Source organism: Ascaphus truei, chromosome 1, assembly GCF_040206685.1.
Source record: "Ascaphus truei isolate aAscTru1 chromosome 1, aAscTru1.hap1, whole genome shotgun sequence".
NCBI classification, from domain to species: Eukaryota; Metazoa; Chordata; class Amphibia; order Anura; family Ascaphidae; genus Ascaphus; species Ascaphus truei.
The window spans coordinates 186,517,500-186,536,477 of NC_134483.1; the positions used below are offsets into that span (position 1 = coordinate 186,517,500).

Sequence of the window (18,978 nt, forward strand, 5' to 3'; positions counted from 1 at the left end):
CAAAAGTGTAGAGCAACAAGACTAACGGATTGCAAAAATATTACTACTGTAAGTAATCATCAAACCCCTTAGGCTGGGGCCATGGTGCCTTCGCCCGCGTGGAGGTGTGCGGAGGGTGAGGTAAGCGGGTGCTTTCCCTGGCCATGGTGGACGGGCGTTCCTAGGGGCGTCACAGAGCTGGTTCGTCCTCATTGGGCGAACCACTCACGTGACCGTCCTGCCGAACCAAGAAAACAGTTTGAACTGATAACTTGCGCAACGCACGCCCCCTCCCGGGCGCATGGGGCCGTACACCGCATGAACGCGAATGCTGCATTAAGGCAGTCTGTTCGCTCAGCGTGTGGACGCCTCCGCACGGTCTGCAGTACCATGGCCCCAGCCTAAGACCCTGTACCTGAAACAGCTTCACGCACAATTCTTGGTTTACATTACCAAGTAAACCTGCAGGCCAGTCAATGAACTATTCTTTATTCATCATCGTTAGTTAAATAAAGATCAATGCTGCATACATTACATACAACGGTGTGCCAGGTTTCGTCTGTTGTCGAAGCACTAACCTCTTTATATTAAAATCCAAAGTATTAGTGATATCTACAGTAACCGAAATGTAACTGTAGATCCATATTTGATCTCCTACCTATGAATATTATATAATGCTGAAAAGAACAGCCTAAATAGCTATTAATACTGTAACACAGGGAAATGCAACAACATAACTCTACGAAAACTCACCGCCAAAGAGTTATACACACTCTATTAAATCTAAATCACAAAGTAGTGTAGTAGTAATGGCACTCTGGTGCATTTAACAAAACAAACTCATGCTAAAAACTAAAATGCCCAGATAAGAAAAAAAAACCATAACAAACCAACACCATAAATTCAAGAACTTCTATATACTGTATAATATACGATTCTTTATCTATTGCATAGATAAAAATAACAGGCGCCAACGCACAACAAAATAAATAGTACTACTTGTCGCGTTACCTATCCTTATCAACATTTCCTGGGGAAAAATGTGCACCAGAACAGAAATGTAAGTATAAAATAACTTTTTATGTACCAAAAAGGTGAAGTAAAAATGTATCTCAATATACTGTACATAAAACAAGTCAGTGTGGATATTCTGTATCCTTACACATTTATCTTTCCAATGCTGACATGCAAGGTGTGCTTATGTCCAAAACAGGACTCCAAATTCTCCATGCCTCCCAGAAGCAGCGTTCTGGTCTACCCCAAAGATGTAGTTCAGCTCCACAAGGGAATGTCTGCACGCATAACAAAATGGCCTGTTTCTGTAGCACTAGGACGCAAAATCCGGGTCACGTGATGAAACGACAACGCGTATTGGTTACGTGATGACATCAATGCGGTTTGTGATACCTCGATTTGTCAGGGGACAGCAGCATTTCACGGGAGATCTTAAATACCTCCTTAACTACAACTGCCCACCTTGCGTCCCATTATAGAATGAAATAAAAATAACCATGTTTCTAACAATGACAAATACAAAAATAATTCCTACAAAATGCTTTGTGTATCAATAAATCTCAAGGACTAAGGACAAACAACATACACACATGTAAATCCATTTAGCATTAACTAAATAAAAGTGATTCACATTCATAATAATCAACAAATAATTTATCAAATGTATATAAACTGCAATTTGTACCCATATTAATACCAAATAATGTCATTCGTTTTCATCAATATATTAATTTTATATACATTTTTATCCTTGATCCAAAAACATCCGATCTACATAACCCTGTTTGCAGTTACTGTTCATGACACATTGTAATAGGAATGTCTCAAATTCTGGGAGTCAACGTTTCATATGTCCGAGCTTAGGTGGCATAAATTCCCTAAGTAACAATGCGCATCAAGGTGACGAAAGCAGAATATGGTGCAGTGTGTCAAAACAAACTTTCATTAGCATTTTTATTACATTAACAAAGCACCACTGCAGTGTTCTGTCTTTATGCTGCCCTTAAATATGCAAAGTCTTTTCGACATTCGAATCTGAAAAGCACAATATGGCCAGAAGGGGGCAGTGTAATGCTACGAAGATACAATTCAAAAGGAAAATGCATAGCCATATACAGATACAGGAAATAAGTACACATATTTTCTTAAATTATTCCTTTTCATGAGGATTATTGCTGAAGCAAGATTGTAGGCGATTTATCAAAAGGTTACATTGCAAGAAGCTGACATCATTCCCATTTCCTTTTTTTCATGCTGAAACCCATATTTCTACACTTAAAAGTGTATTTCGTGTCAGAACATTACAACCATTATACCTGTATTGGTATAATGGTCAATACTTGTGTTGTATAGCAAGTACATATCCCACTTTGTTCACACATTCCTTTGAGCCGTCTCCTATGCATATCCTACGCCAGGGGTCTCAAACTCAGTCCTCACGGGCCACCAACAGGCCAGCTTTAATGGATATCCCTGCTTCAGCACAGGTGGTTTAATCAGTGGTTCAGTCCAAGACTGTGCCACCTGTGCTGTAGCAGGGATATCTATAAAACGTGGGCTGTTGGTGGCCCTTGAGGACTGAGTTTGAGACCCTTGTCCTACGTGTTCACATCTGGCTGGCACAGGGCATAAGCCTGCCTTTACTACAGTGTCCAGCTGCCAGAATACTGTAATATATATACACTCTCTGTCTCACACTCTCTCTCTCTCTCTCTCTCTGTCTCTGACACTCTCTCTGTCTCTGTCTCTGACACTCTCTCTGTCTCTGTCTCTGACACTCTCTCTGTCTCTGTCTCTGACACTCTCTCTGTCTCTGACACTCTCTCTGTCTCTGTCTCTGACACTCTCTCTGTCTCTGTCTCTGACACTCTCTCTGTCTCTGACACTCTCTCTGTCTCTGTCTCTGACACTCTCTCTGTCTCTGTCTCTGACACTCTCTCTGTCTCTGTCTCTGACACTCTCTCTGTCTCTGTCTCTGACACTCTCTCTGTCTCTGTCTCTGACTCTGTCTCTGACACTCTCTCTGTCTCTGACACTCTCTCTGTCTCTGACACTCTCTCTGTCTCTGACACTCTCTCTGTCTCTGACACTCTCTCTGTCTCTGACACTCTGTCTCTGACACTCTGTCTCTGACACTCTCTCTCTGTCTCTGACACTCTCTCTCTGTCTCTGACACTCTCTCTCTGTCTCTGACACTCTCTCTCTGTCTCTGACACTCTCTCTCTGTCTCTGACACTCTCTCTCTGTCTCTGACACTCTCTCTCTGTCTCTGACACTCTCTCTCTGTCTCTGACACTCTCTCTCTGTCTCTGACACTCTGCCTCTCTGTCTCTGACACTCTCTCTCTGTCTCTGACACTCTCTCTCTGTCTCTGACACTCTCTCTCTGTCTCTGACACTCTCTCTCTGTCTCTGACACTCTGCCTCTCTGTCTCTGACACTCTGCCTCTCTGTCTCTGACACTCTGCCTCTCTGTCTCACACTCTGCCTCTGTCTCACACTCTGCCTCTGTCTCACACTCTGCCTCTCTGTCTCACACTCTGCCTCTCTGTCTCACACTCTGCCTCTCTGTCTCACACTCTGCCTCTCTGTCTCACACTCTGCCTCTCTGTCTCACACTCTGCCTCTCTGTCTCACACTCTGCCTCTCTGTCTCACACTCTGCCTCTCTGTCTCACACTCTGCCTCTCTGTCTCACACTCTGCCTCTCTGTCTCACACTGTGTCACACACACTCTGTATCTGGATATCTTATTTACCCTATATATCTTAGCTGCCCTATACCTACACTGAAATAACCTATACTGCTTTCTTCCAGATCTGACTCCCAAGCTTCACACGGGAGACATCGGAATCCCCAAACCCAGAAGACAGGTAGGGAACACCTCCCCTCCAACATATAACATTGCGGGAATGGGGGTAACTGGACATTGACGGACTGCGGATCAGGTAAGATTCCAAGTGGGATTGCTGCTTTAGAAATTGTGAAGCGGGGACAACCAGACACTGGTTAAGGGGTTCAGGAAAGTAGTCATTCACATGTGGCTTTTTGAAGTGAAATTTCTTTCGTGGCACCTAGTCCTGGTAGAACAAAACAGGATAGATGGGGGCGAAATGTGAAACGGAAGTGACGTCACGTAATGGACGCCACTCCGCTCACACGTCCCCTGTCACATACAGTGGCGGCGGCGGCAATAGCCGCTGGCGCCGCTCCTAATCGCCGCCGCACCCCCACACACCCCCCCACACACCCCCCCACACACACACCCCCCACCCCTACCCGGCTGCTGACATATGTGGCGGCTCCTAACGGCCCGCTTAACTGTTCCACGACCGCTGACATGCCGCGCATGCGCAGTTGTGATGGTGCCGCTGACGGACGCCACACATGCGCAGAAGCGGCTGGCAGCGGCGTCGTTCCACCCACACGCTCCTAACGCCCATTGGCAGCGGCACCATTCAACCCTCCACTGACGCCCCCTGGCGCAACCCGCGTGGCACAGGGGCTCGGGGGGGTGCAGAATTTGCGCTCGGGGGGGGGGGGGGGTGGTGTGGGGGTGTGTGCAGAATTTGCGTAAGGGGGGGGGAAGAGAGGTGGTGCGCCATGTTACACCCCGCCCCTGGCTGCAGCTGGACACATACACACTGACTGACCCACCCACACCCCTACACACACTGACTGACCCACCCACACCCCTACACACACTGACTGACCCACCCACGCCCCCACACACTGACAGACCGACCCACCCACACCCCCACACACACTGACTGACCCACCCACGCCCCCACACAATGACTGACTGACCCACCCACGCCCCCACACACACTGACTGACCCACCCACGCCCCCACACACACTGACTGATCCACCCATGCCCCCACACACACTGACTCACCCACACCCCCACACACTGACTGACCCACCCACGCCCCCACACACACTGACTGACCCACCCACGCCCCCACACACACTGACTGACCCACACACGCCCCCACATTCTGACTGACCCACCCACGCCCCCACACACACTGACTGACCCACCCACGCCCCCACACACACTGACTGACCCACCCACGCCCCCACACACACTGACTGACTGACCCACCCACGCCCCCACACACACTGACTGACCCACCCACGCCCGCACACACACTGACCCACCCACCCACGCACCCTGGGGGGGGGGGAAGAGAGGTGGTGCGCCATGTTACACCCCGCCCCTGGCTGCAGCTGGACACATACACACTGACTGACCCACCCACACCCCTACACACACTGACTGACCCACCCACGCCCCCACACACTGACAGACCGACCCACCCACACCCCCACACACACTGACTGACCCACCCACACACACTGACTGACCCACCCACGCCCCCACACAATGACTGACTGACCCACCCACGCCCCCACACACACTGCTGACCCACCCACGCCCCCACACACACTGACTGACCCACCCACGCCCCCACACACACTGACTGACCCACCCACGCCCCCACACACACTGACTGACCCACCCACGCCCCCACACACACTGACTGGCCCACCCACGCCCCCACACACACTGACTGACCCACCCACGCCCCCACACACACTGACTGGCCCACCCACGCCCCCACACACACTGACTGACCCACCCACGCCCCCACACACACTGACTGGCCCACCCACGCCCCCACACACACTGACTGACCCACCCACGCCCCCACACACACTGACTGACCCACCCACACCCCCACACACACTGACTGACCCACCCACGCCCCCACACACTGACTGACCCACCCACGCCCCCACACACACTGACTGACCCACCCACGCCCCCACACACACTGACTGACCCACCCACGCCCCCACACACACTGACTGACCCACCCACATCCCCACACACACTGACTGACCCACCCACGCCCCCACAGACTCCCCCACACACACACCCCACAACACCCCCCCCACACACACACTGACTGACACACTGACTGACCCCCACACACACACACACACACACACTGGCTGACACACACACACACACACACACACACACACACACACACACACACACACACTGACTGACTCCCATACACACACTGACTGACAGACATACCCACACTGACTGACACACATACACACACACACACACACACTGACTGACACACACACACACACACACTGACTGACCCCCCCCCCACACACACACACACACACACTGGCTGACACACACACACACACACACACACACACACACACACACACACACACACACACACACACACACACACTGACTGACTCCCATACACACACTGACTGACAGACATACCCACACTGACTGACACACATACACCCACACACACACACTGACTGACACACAGACACACACACACACACACACACACACACACACACACACACACACACACACACACTGACTCATATACACACATTGACTGACACACACACACACACACACACTGACACACATATATACACACACACACACACACACACTGACACACACACACACTGACTGACACACACACACACACACACACACACACTGACTGACACACATACACACTGACTGACACACATACACACACACTGACGGACGGACGGACGGACACACACACACACACACACACACACTGACTGACACACATATATACACACACACACACACACACACACACACTGACTGACACACATACACACAAGGAATTCACATTTAGTGCAAATAGCTAATACAGGGGATGTGTGCCGAGCACGCGCATTATAAGTCAAATTTATTTGCGTTTTGTCAATGAAATTGTATTTTGAATTTTAATTAAAACATCACCAACACAAATACAATTTCTGTGACAAAAGTCAAAGAAGTTTCACTTACTATGCGCGTGCACAGCACACACAGCTTTTTTTTTTCTAGATCAGAGAGGTCAACCGACACACACACACACACACACACACACACACACGTAATTATGTAACAAGGACTAATTGTAGTAAAGTATAAATGTAATACAATAAATTAACTGTTACATCAAAATGAATGTTGTAATTAGTTCTTACTAGGAATTTATTCAATTTCTTTTTAAAAAAACGGGGACGGGACTAGGTGGTGAGTAGATTTTTTGGTTCAACGAGTAGATTTTTGGGTGATTTGTCAAGCACTGTATTTAAACACACACTATACCATACACTTGTCACGCTGTGCTGCCCGCAGACCAGACTAACCCCCAGGTGGAGGTGGAGAGTGAGTAGACCACTCACCCGCAGTAGTGAGAGCCCGCCCGGAATGTGGATTTGGTAGCGTGGCCAAGGCCAGGGTACAAGGGTTCAACCAAAGTACTTGCCAGAAACGGGCGCAGAGAGAGAAGCGTAGTGATGTCCGTAGCCAAGGGTCGTGGGCAGGAGAGGTCCGAGTAGTAGAGGTCCGTGAGCCGTGTTCGATGGGTCCGAGAGGTAAGCGAGGTCAAGAAATTGCCGGGGTCGAGGAGCCAGAGAGAGTAAGTAGACAAGCCGGTTCGGTAACGAGATCTGAAAGGTAAGAGGGAGCTGGGCATAGGATCCAAACAGCACGAGGCAAACAAAACTATGCAGAGCGAGGTTGCATTGGAGCTACAGGGGTAATAAAGCACAGTGGCCCAATCAGAGGGGGAGGCAGGGCAGAGGTGAGCTGGGGAGCCTCCTGTGATAGGCTGATGGGCTGGAGGGCGTGAGCCAGAACCCAGAGTCATCCGGTGCATCCTGTGGGCGGTGCTAGCCGCCGGATGCAGTGCATAAATTAACTTATGCGGCGCGCACCCTGTAAGTGGGGGCGGAGCGCGCCTATTGAGTGCGATGGCGGCGTGTGGGAGAGCCGTGGGGGGTGACGCGATGCGTTCTCCGCTGCGAGGAGAAGGAGCGGAGGGACCCGCGGCCGGACGATGAGGTAAGGAGGGGCAGCGCCGAGAGCGGCGTGTTCCCTGATTCCTTACAGTACCCCCCCCCCCCCCCTCGAGGATCGGCCTCAGGGCGATCCATCCAAGGTTTATGCGGGAACTTGAGGTGGAAGCGTCTGAGCAATGTTGGAGCGTGGATCTGATCCCGTGGAATCCAGATCGCTCCTCCGGACCGTATCCCTTCCAATGCACCAGGAATTGTAGACGGCCCCTGGAGATCCGGGAGTCCAGGATGGCTTGGACCTCGAACTCTGGCTGTCCCTGTATGAAAATAGGTTTGGGCCTATGGTTGTTAGCCAAAAAGCAGGTTCTCTGAATGCAGGGCTTCAAAAGAGACACATGAAATGCTGTGGGAATCTTCATGGTGGGGGGCAGTCAGAGACGGTATACCACTGGGTTTATACGCTCCAGAATTTCGAAAGGTCCCAGGAACTTGGGAGCCAATTTCTGGGTAGGGGTCTTGAGGCGAATGTTCTTGGCTGAGAGCCACACCCTATCCCCTGGTTTGTATTCGGGTGTCTTCTGACGATGCCGATCGGCTTGGAGTTTGTATCTCTGGGAGGCACCAATGAGGGCTGCCTGGATTTTCCTCCAAGAGTCCTGTAAGGAGGTAACCCGAGTGTTGGCTGCTGGAACCCCTGAGGGAATGATTCCACATGGTGTATGGGGATGTGTGTGTGTCATGTGATCCTCCTCTGCGCTCGAGAAGACCAGGGCAGGGCAGGGGAGAGAGCCGAGAGCCGCAGAGAGGAGAGAAATGCAGATGCTGGTAAGTCCTCGCACGGCGAAATTTATGCGATCTCGGTTATAACGCAGTCTCATTCCGTGGACCCAAAGGACCGTGTTATAACGGGGTTCAGCTGTAGTATCAAACTGAGCTACAATTCAGTTTAATTAAAGATCACTCAAGATTTAGACCAATCATGTATAATTCGACTTTGCCACAGGTTAAAATTCAAGACAGTTTGACCTCTAGAGAAATAAGAATATTCTCGACTGTTGGCATCGTTTATTGGAGGGTAGCCTACTTACATTCGAAGATTTAAAAAAAACTTCCTAAAGAAGAGTTTTATAAGTATTTGCAAATAAGACACTTTATCTCACATACACATCCAAACCCAATCTTCCATGATTTTTGTTAAACATTTTGAAGAAATAGAAGATACCAAAAAGGACTCATATCTAACATATATCAAGAACTACAGTAGACCAGTGGGGAGAGATGCCAGATCATGATTATATGATTAAGTGGGAACAAGATCTAAATATGGAAATTACTGGAGAGGATTGGGAGGAAACCTGAGAGGTTACTTCAAAGACATCCATATGTACAACTACTAAAGAAAACATATATAAGAACCTTTTTGGAGTCAGATACCAATGAAACATTAAGCGTAATGTACCCAGGAACCTCATATGTGCATATCTGGTGGTTCTATCCTAAGACAGCGGTGTGCAAACTGGGGGGTGCCAATTTTTTGGGGGGAGGTGCGGGTGGTTGCAGAGGTCCCCTGCACTTCCCAGAGGCATTTAAATTAAATGCCGGGGGACCGCGTAAGGCCTCTGCAACCTCTACGTATTGAGGTTCAGCCGGCTTTGGGACGCGTGACCATGGCAACGCGTCATTTGACACCGCGCAAGGTAAGGGGAGGGACACGGGAACGGAGGGAGCAAGGCAGGGGGGTGCAGCAAAATAAGTTTGTGCGCCCCTGTCCAAGATATAGATATTGGAAATAATACAAAGAATGATAGAAGTTATACGAATTAAAATCCCCTGGGACCCGCTAACTATTGTCTTGGCCAAACCAATAGTAGACATTGAGCACCATAACAAAACATTATATCTCATATCCTAACTGCAGCTAGACGCTCAATTTCGTCTTTCTGGAAAAAACAGAACCCCCCTTCAAAAAGTATGGTTGCAAGAAGAATAAATGACGTAATGAGGATGGAGAGGCTGTCAGCCTTCCTGAGGTAAGGAGTTAGAGCGTTTCATAAGATCTGGGATAGCTCGATAAATGCGTAAGATCCAGGTTCTGGTTCTGGAACAATAAAGAGCAGTCCGGAGAACCGAGTTAATGAAAAACACCAAAATCTTTTATTATTATATATTCGTCTTTATATGAGAAAGGATGAAGGTTTAACCAATGGTGTTAAATGATAGGTCTGTGTGTGATGTTAATGCTTATTTAATGTTTGTGACTTGATGGTTTCCCTTCATTCCTCCCCCCCCCCCTTTCTCCCATTTTTTTTCTTTACCCAACCTCAAAACTTCAATAAAAATATTTGTACGAGATAAACAGATATACAGATGCAGCAAGACTTAACAATGGGGTCACACAACCGCGGCAACGAAGGTTTAATGCTGCGGGGGGTGTCCCATTGAGAAGCATGAATCCTGCGCAATCGCGGCAGAGGCTGTCTCTAGAGCCGCAGACTTTTGCTTGTTCGTCTGTGGCACTGCGCACAATAAGTCTTGCTACATCTGTATAGAGAACGCATCACTTTTTCCTCCACGTCAATTACATTTCCCACTCCACCAGTTCCGTGCTAACTAGCTGCGAAAAACAAAAGCGGATGTGAAAACATTTGAAGGCAACAAGAAGAATGAGACTCCACATCAAATTCAGATGCTACAATCCGGGCTCATATTTGAACAAAAATCACCTTAGATGAATGCCTGTGGAAATATGAAGGATTGCTATTATAATAGCAAATCACTCACATAGGATATCTGCTAATAATGCTACATGGTCTCCATAGGCACATGGACTTAACTCACCAGAACCAACATATTATCTGCCTATTTGCTATGCTTACTCAGGTTAGCCAAAAAATATATATGAAATTGCAATGGGCTGGATAAATACATGAAATGGGCCACCCACAACTAGTAGAAAGTCCCAGCCTCCCCCCAAAGAAAGCTTATGCTTCAAGTGCTGAACACATAAATCAGATGATCTAATAAATGTATGAGCTTTTCTGTAGGTCTGACAATACATTCACAATAACAAATAATGAATATAGGTACAGATGAGAGTAATCCTAACTCTTCTGACCACCAAGGAAACCGAGCTGTTGCTCTAAGGCAATATTTCAGCGAACACGGTTCTGGAACATTTTCCAACAAAATGTGGAAATAATCTCAAAATTGATTCTTTGGGCTGATTTACTTGCATACGATTCCACTTAAGGAGGTGCACGCTGCCTGTATTATGCTTGCTTCCCGGAATACAGAACGTGATAACTTGCACATTTAGACGTCTACTTTGTTTTAGTGGATTTCAAACGATACCATATGAAGCACTGATAGTGTATAGCTCGATTTGCTTGTGACAAGGGCCTTCCAGTCCTGGCACAAGTCAGGAAATGGCCAAACTCACTCACTCTCTTATTGAGAATTGAAATAATAAAATACAAAACACACAAAAAAAAAAAAACGCAAAAACCATTGTCATGCTCAGAAAGCCCTTGATTTACGAGCTTTACCTAAAACCGGAATGGAAGTTATTTTTAACGAACATAATTATATACATAAATAATGGGCGTACTTGACGGCACGTTATTTTAGGATAACTCTATGTTATTCTGAAAAAAAATTGGCGTTTTTAAAGTCTTGCTGTTACTCACTTCCAGACCCGGACATAGGGTCATCACCAACGTGACATCACACAGCGTCTCATTGCTATGGCAACGCAACGTCATTGGATACCGCAACACCATGGCAACGAGACGCCGTGTGAAGTGGCAGCATCGTCCAATGCTGCAGAGAGAAGGCGGAGGCAGCAGCAGGTACTGTAAGAAACTTCCCATCAGGCTCGAAAGCTTGGCCTCTCTGTATGGGGGCAGACATTTTTGCCGCCCTAGGCCCGGGCCTAATGGGAAATCCGCCACTGCATAGGGCTGTGAAGGGAGAGGGTGCCACGACTAGTTATAGACGTTCATGAAATAATCTTCTATCATATAATAACTCCTTAATAGCCCACTAAGAGCTACAAAGTAAGTCAAATTAATAAACACTATTCTAACTACCCCCACTTCCATACCAAAAAGGCTAGTGAGGTGTTGCTTGGAATGGAAAACGGTTAACACTCCACACACGCGGGTGGGGGGGGGGGGGGTTATAAACACCCACTCTAGGGAATCAGCCCCTATTACCAAACAACGCGCCTTATATACAGACTTGCACCCCTATTATCCCTCAACGCTGCTTGGTGGTGAGTTAAAGCCTGGTGACCTGGCAATGGTCAGCAGCATTGAGGGATACCGGAGGGAGAGGGAGACCCACCTCACTGCAGAGGAAACCTATATTTGGAGCAGACGGACACCGGGCTATACCAGAGGCGAAACCGGTCAGAGCGGAGAAAAGTCCCTTCTACACGAAGACTGAGCCCCTGCAGCCGCAATGAGAGCGGCTTTAGTAGGGGCTCGCGCACGCGTCAGCACGCTTGGGGAAGCGTGTGTCTGACGGAGTTTTGAAATTTCCCCGCTTGCCGGAGCGCAGGGCCGGTCACGTGAGCGGTTCGCCCAATGAGGGCGAACCAGCTCCGTGACGTCACTGGTCCGGTCCCGTCCTGCCCCCTGATGGTGCGCTGTGTAAGGCCATGGAAAGCACCGCTTTCCCTGAGCCTCAGCGCGCCTTAGCACGGTTTGGGGCTCTATGTCCCAGGCCTAAAAGATTTTCCCACCACGGACTACGGGAACCACCCCAGCCAGCGGAGCTCACTATAATCTAAGATCAAAAGAAGGACTCAAATCCAGATCAGCTGTAAACTGAAAGCAGCAGTCAAAGTTGCCTTTTTTTTTAATTTGACCTTTTTTCCCCTTTAATATGTGCATCAATACAATCCACACAATGATAAGTAATTAGCTAAGTTGCTCTGTGATCGATCTGGGAAGATTCGGCTGGGGGGTCACTAAATGGCTGTCAGTGCAGCAGAAGAGGACCCAGGATGTAAAGTTCTGTGGGGAAGATCATGTGACCAGGCAGTAACTAGATACAATTAGCGCACTGCTAGAGAGAGGGCATGGCTCAAAAAGGGGTGTGCCAGAGCCTGTTTCAGAAGAGAAAGGGGATATGACTTTGTAAATTTAAACTTAAATTTGTGACTTTTAGGGAGGAGGAGCGGCTCAGTGAGTAAAGACACTGACTCTTAAAAACAATGATACTGTGTTTGAATCAGGGGAGCCTAGTTCACTTCCTAGTGTCAGCTCCTTGTAACCTTGGGCTAGTCACTTTATCTCCCTGTGCCTCAAGCACCAAAATCATAGATTGTGTCTGCACTAACTAATGTACAGCGCCCTGGATAAGGGCTGTTACTGTATAAATAAATGAAAACAAATGAAAACAAAAACACCCCTGCTCTAAGGATAACATCAGAGGGAGCTAATCTTATCTTCAAATAATAACCCAATTTTGATATACCCCAATTCAGGACATCAATAACTTTCCTCAAGAATAATACAAATAATATGCAATGTTACAGCTATGTATCCCTCTAGCACAGAGGTGGGCAACCCTGTCGCTAATCGCCACAAGTGGCGAATTGGCCATGAAAGTGTGGCGAATTTGAGTTTGCCAGCTACCAGACATGAATGTATCCGGTATTACCACGGTCTAGGTGGGAAACACGGCGGTGGCGGCAAGCGCGAGTGTGGTGGCGGCCGATGGAAGTGCTGGTGCTGAGGGGGCGGGCCACGGACGGTAACCGGGAACAGTGAGGAGGCGAGTGCTGAATGGAGGAGAGGATGGCAAATCAGAGAACGGTGGAGAACGCCCCGCCGGCACCAGAGACTCCTGCTGGGACATGTTCCGTTGCTGTCGGCCAGGAGATAACGCAGAAGAAACACAATTTAGGTTGAGGAGATGATGATGATATGGGGGGGGGAATAGGGGGGAATTCCTCAATTTTTACATGGTGTGGCGAATTTCACTTCTCATTCGCCACATCTGTGGCTACATTGAAAAATAGGTTGCCCACCTATGCTCTGTTTGTCCATTCAAGCTGCATATACTGTATATTTTTGTGTAAATATACATTTTTTTTAAGTACTGTGGGAAAGTTAGTCTCTGCTCTAAAAGCACAGACATGATACATGAAAATATGTCAAACATATAAACATGGCAGTGCTTATTTACATATTCCTTGGAATTTAATGAACAAAGAATTAACTACTTAACCATGTATTTTTCCAGATAACTCTGGACTCGGAGTACAACCAATCAGTACTAAATAAGGCATCATCTCAACACTGCAAATGCACAGAGTAAATCAACCTACTGTTTTCCTAATACAATTTTTGCTTTTGCTACAGCTTTTCAACAGCTCTTTGTCCTTTCAGAAGCAATGTTTTTTTTAATTATTTAAAAAAAATTTTTTTCAAAATTAAAGGAAAAAGGTACATAAAAAAGAAGGGGGGGTACATTGATACATACAGGCTGGTAATGACACAATTAGGGGGGATTAGGGAAGGGGACAGCATTTGTACATATATACTGTATAGTGGACAACAGTTTAAAAACATCATAAAACACACTGTTCAGAATTTTTTTTCAGTCCAAATATGGGGATATACCTGCGTGTCGAAACCAAGGAGCCCAAGTCTCCGAAAATTGTGATGTGGAGCCAGTCAGGTAAGCTTTCCATATAAACTATATGCCAGATTTGGTTGTTTTTTTGTTTCGGAGATGGAGAGGTAGATTGTTTCCAATTCTTGTCAATTGTGTACTTAGTGGCGTTTAAAATGTGGGAGATAATTTTGGCTTCTTTTTTGTTTTGGTTGACCATTGGTTTTCCTAGCAATATATATTGGATCATGTTACACAGTGATCGCCAGGATCCTATGTATTAGGGCGGACACTTCCCCTATATTGGTTGGATCTTGGGGCAAAATATATGCAGTATATTCCCCATTTCACCACAACCACGCCAACACAACGGGGAGACACCTAGGAGAAAAGAGTGTAACCTAGATGTCTGCATGTAAATTTGTAGAAATTTTACCATTACTATTTCATATATGTATATTTGTAGTGTGTGTCTATATATATATATATATATATATATATATATATATATATATATATATATATATATATATATATATATATATATATATATATACATACACACAGTGGTTGACAAATCACCAAAAAATCTACTCGCCACACAAAAAAATCTACTCGCCACCTAGTACCAAACGTGTGCTGCTTGGGCCAATATTTACTCGCCCGGGGGTTAAATCCACTCGCCCGGGGCGAGCAAATGTATAGGTTTGTCGAACACTGTAAATATATATACACACACACACACACACACACACACACACACACACAACAAATATATGATGTGTGCATAGAGTGGGAGAGGGAGTGCAATATAGATTGCACATTTTAAAGATTATTTTCTGAATTATTAAAGCTATAGCCTTTTATGTGATAAGAGGGGCTCCTCCATTAATGGATTTCAGGAAGCCAGAATCTCTACTCATAGGTTCAACACCATGTTTTTCTAGAGGGTTCAAAGAACTAAATCAATGAATGGGTTCCCTCTGGTGACATTATTTATTTGGGAAGCACAAGCACAAAGGAAGTTGATACATTCAATGTACCAGCATAGCAATTTCAAGCCGAGAGTAGAAGGTGCATTGGAACATTTCAGACAGTGAATGTACTGTACAGGGATACTTGTTCACAAATTCAATCAAGGTGTGCTATGTCCCCCAATACTTAAAGACCTCCTATAAGAGCACACGGGTCCATGGGAAAAAAATAAGTCTACTATCAAGTTCATATATGCAAAATGTACATTGCTTGCTGCTTGGATGTATTGCGTTGTCGGACTTGTGGGTTCATGGATGAGACACCAAGGCTTTCACAAAATATCAAACATGCTTTAGCAGACAGAGGACTGTCTCCTGATCCTGGTATGTTCAATTACACTCTCGAATGACAGAAAGTACAACTCAAAATGCATCAGCTCATGTAAAAAATATTACCAACAAAGAGAAGTATTTGGGCTCCAATGGGTTGGGAAAGAAACAATCTGCTCAGTTAAGTTTTACAGTATAGAATTGCCACTTATTAGCATATAGACCCAACATTAGAGATAGGCAAACCTGTCTGAAGCCGATCGGCGGATTTCCCCGAGCTGTCACTGCCGAAATACAATTGGCGGAATAAAATCAGACGTCGGATTGCTTCATTTTAAGGCCTTAAGGATTCTTGAAAATCCGTTGTTGGGTCTTGGCTGCCCGAAATGTAAAGAATCCGTCAACTGAATCCACATTAATTCTATCGCGCATCCATAATCCGTGCGAGAATGCATGCTGCGCGAACAAAATGCAGGCGATCTACTGTATGGGGCCAGCCATACTATCCGCAAAACGCACACGCGAGGAAGCACATTGGAGCGGCAGATTTTTCAGCTGACATTTTTTATTTGGTTGCGGGACTGCCGGGTCACGTGTGTGGTTCAGCCAATGAGGGCAAACTGCTCACGTGAAGTCACGGCTCGCCTACGTCCCACCTCTGCCACGCCTCCCCATTGCACATGTCATAAAAATCCTACAGGCCACAGATCGCTCCAGCTACAGGCGTGCGACGCCATGCTCTCCATCTATACTAGCTCCTACTATATCCGAGACCGAAAGAGCGGAACGGATTCACGATTCGAATCACTGAAATATGGCTTTTGCGTGGTGGAGAAGGAAGGGGGGGGGGGTATTCAGCTTTAGCACACTTTAAGTCCCATTCATTAGATTGGGAGTTAAGGCATGCTAAAGCATAGCACACGTTACTGAATCTGGGCTTTTGGCTTCCTGTGCCCCAGGCACCAAAAATGAGATTGTAAGCTTATTGTGCCTAAAAATACAATGTACATTAGCAGCTCTTTATTAAAAAAATATTATTATATATATTATATTTGCACTTCAAATACTGTATTAGAGACTGGGATAGGTTTGCAAAAAACTGTACATGAGCTTTATTGGTTGGTTTTTCAGTTTCCATTACGTAAATCTTCAATATCCACTAAAAAGCACGTAAAGCTAAACTTGTAACATTATGCAGCCACAAAGCATCAACCTTTATATCATTTCCCAAAAATTCTTAAGCATCAAGAATATATTTTTGCGTTTGGCTTACACAGGTTCTAAGACAAATCACTGAAGGCTATTTCAATGCACCCATTAGGCCCTACAATCCAGTGCTCTCCGTCTCAGGAAAGGAAAATATATTGAAGATACAGAAAAAGAGAGTTTCAAGAGTGAGACGAGAGATGGTGGAAAAGGTACCAAAATATTTATTGGATTGGAGTACATGATTTCTTTTACATTTGTACTATCACTGTATTTTAAAGGGTTTACCGTATCCAAGTATTATTACTTTGCGTCACTATAATGTCATAATTCATAGTGAAAAATGCACATTTATTTTACTCAAAACAGCTAAAACATGCAACTCTTACATACTGTACTGTATACTGTATGCTGATGATTGCCGAGAATCTTTTACTTAGAGCACCAGATATTATAAATTCGGCCTCCAGAGGGCAGGGTTGGTTCTCTTGAAATATTTCCATTATGTGATTCATTGATTGGTACTAGATTTTGGTGTGAACGTTTATGTCAATCATCAACTTAGTATTAGTGTAACTCTGGAATAATATTAATGTTATCAATATTTCGACTTTGAATTCGTTTAGAATTGTCATTGAATAATATAACGTTTCAAAGTGCTAGTCTTACAAAAACACAAAAAAATTATGAAGAAATTTTATAATAATAATATTAAAACATTTTTTAAAAAAGGATCCGTGTCTACCAAAAGCATATAATGACACCCATCAACTGGAATCATGAATAATAACATGGAATAAATGGAAATCACTGTAATTAAAAGAAATAAATGTCTTTTCTGGTCTCATTTTTTAAAGGAAACCAATGTTCTAAAAGGCAAATGTTTTTGTATTTCTTTCAAGCCCTTGGTTAACCACAATGAACCCAGGTTGCTGTCGGGAAACAGCCAAAAATACTAGGAGAAAAAAAAAAAACGTCACTCCTGTTGCTATATTCCCTTCACAAATTCCAGCTCAATTTCCGTGTGCCTCTGTATTAGTAGGATAGGAAAAACGATGCTGTCCTGTGACTGTGGCTAAGACCACACAACTTCTTCATGGAAAAGTTCCAAGTCTTAAAAGTTCCATCTGTGAGTCACGCTCAACACTGCTACGTTAATACAGCTTAAGTTATGCAAGTATGATACCCATCAGGGTAAGACGTTTACATTTGGCAAAGCATTAAAAAAAAAAAAAAAACTTACGGGTTAACTCTTTTATCCCTGGAAGTCACTTTACGATATGTCTAGCAATTGAATGGCAATCATGGCCCAGGATTTTCTGATATGTCTCATGCAGATGCAATGGTACGAATGCACTGTAGGAATTGGCTTATCGCACATGATCACCTGTACTGAGATTCATTTGCCTCTTATGTTCCTATTCTGAATGCTGAATGAAGATGTCTCTCCCATGTTGGAGAAAATCAATAGGCCAAATATATATATATTCCCTTTTATGGTTAATAATGCTGGCTGCTGTTGCTGACAATTGAACAAGTTACACGAACAAGAAATGCGATGCCTTTGGCCGGATCCCTACCAAAAAAAAAACGTTTTCAGGATTTTTTGCACTTTGTGCGTCTCTGGAGATTTGAAAGTTCCAAAGCTATGCACAGCAGACACAGCAATGAACGGCTTAAGACAGACTTGCGGTTGTAAACGTACACCTTTCAGCACTGCCAAGCACACACTGACAATTCTGATCTTTAAACAGGAGTTTTATCGAATAGAGATAAAAGCATTAAAAACTCCCACGTTGTATTATTATTTACAAGCCAAATGCCAGTGATCTGAAACCAGTGTCTTTCAAATCCTAAAATAACAACAACCAGAGTACAATTCCTTTTTGTTTGAACGTCATTTTATGGTGGTATATGGAAACGAAATAAAAATATACATGCCACATTGGTTAGTCTAACAGGCTCC

At 45.6% G+C, this 18,978-nt stretch overlaps 1 protein-coding gene across 3 annotated transcripts in view; it reads right to left on the reverse strand.

Moving 5' to 3' along the window:
* Nucleotides 1–18,978, reverse strand: part of FANCC (FA complementation group C) — a 190,638-nt gene that overhangs the window by 92,530 nt on the left and 79,130 nt on the right. The window lies entirely within an intron of this gene.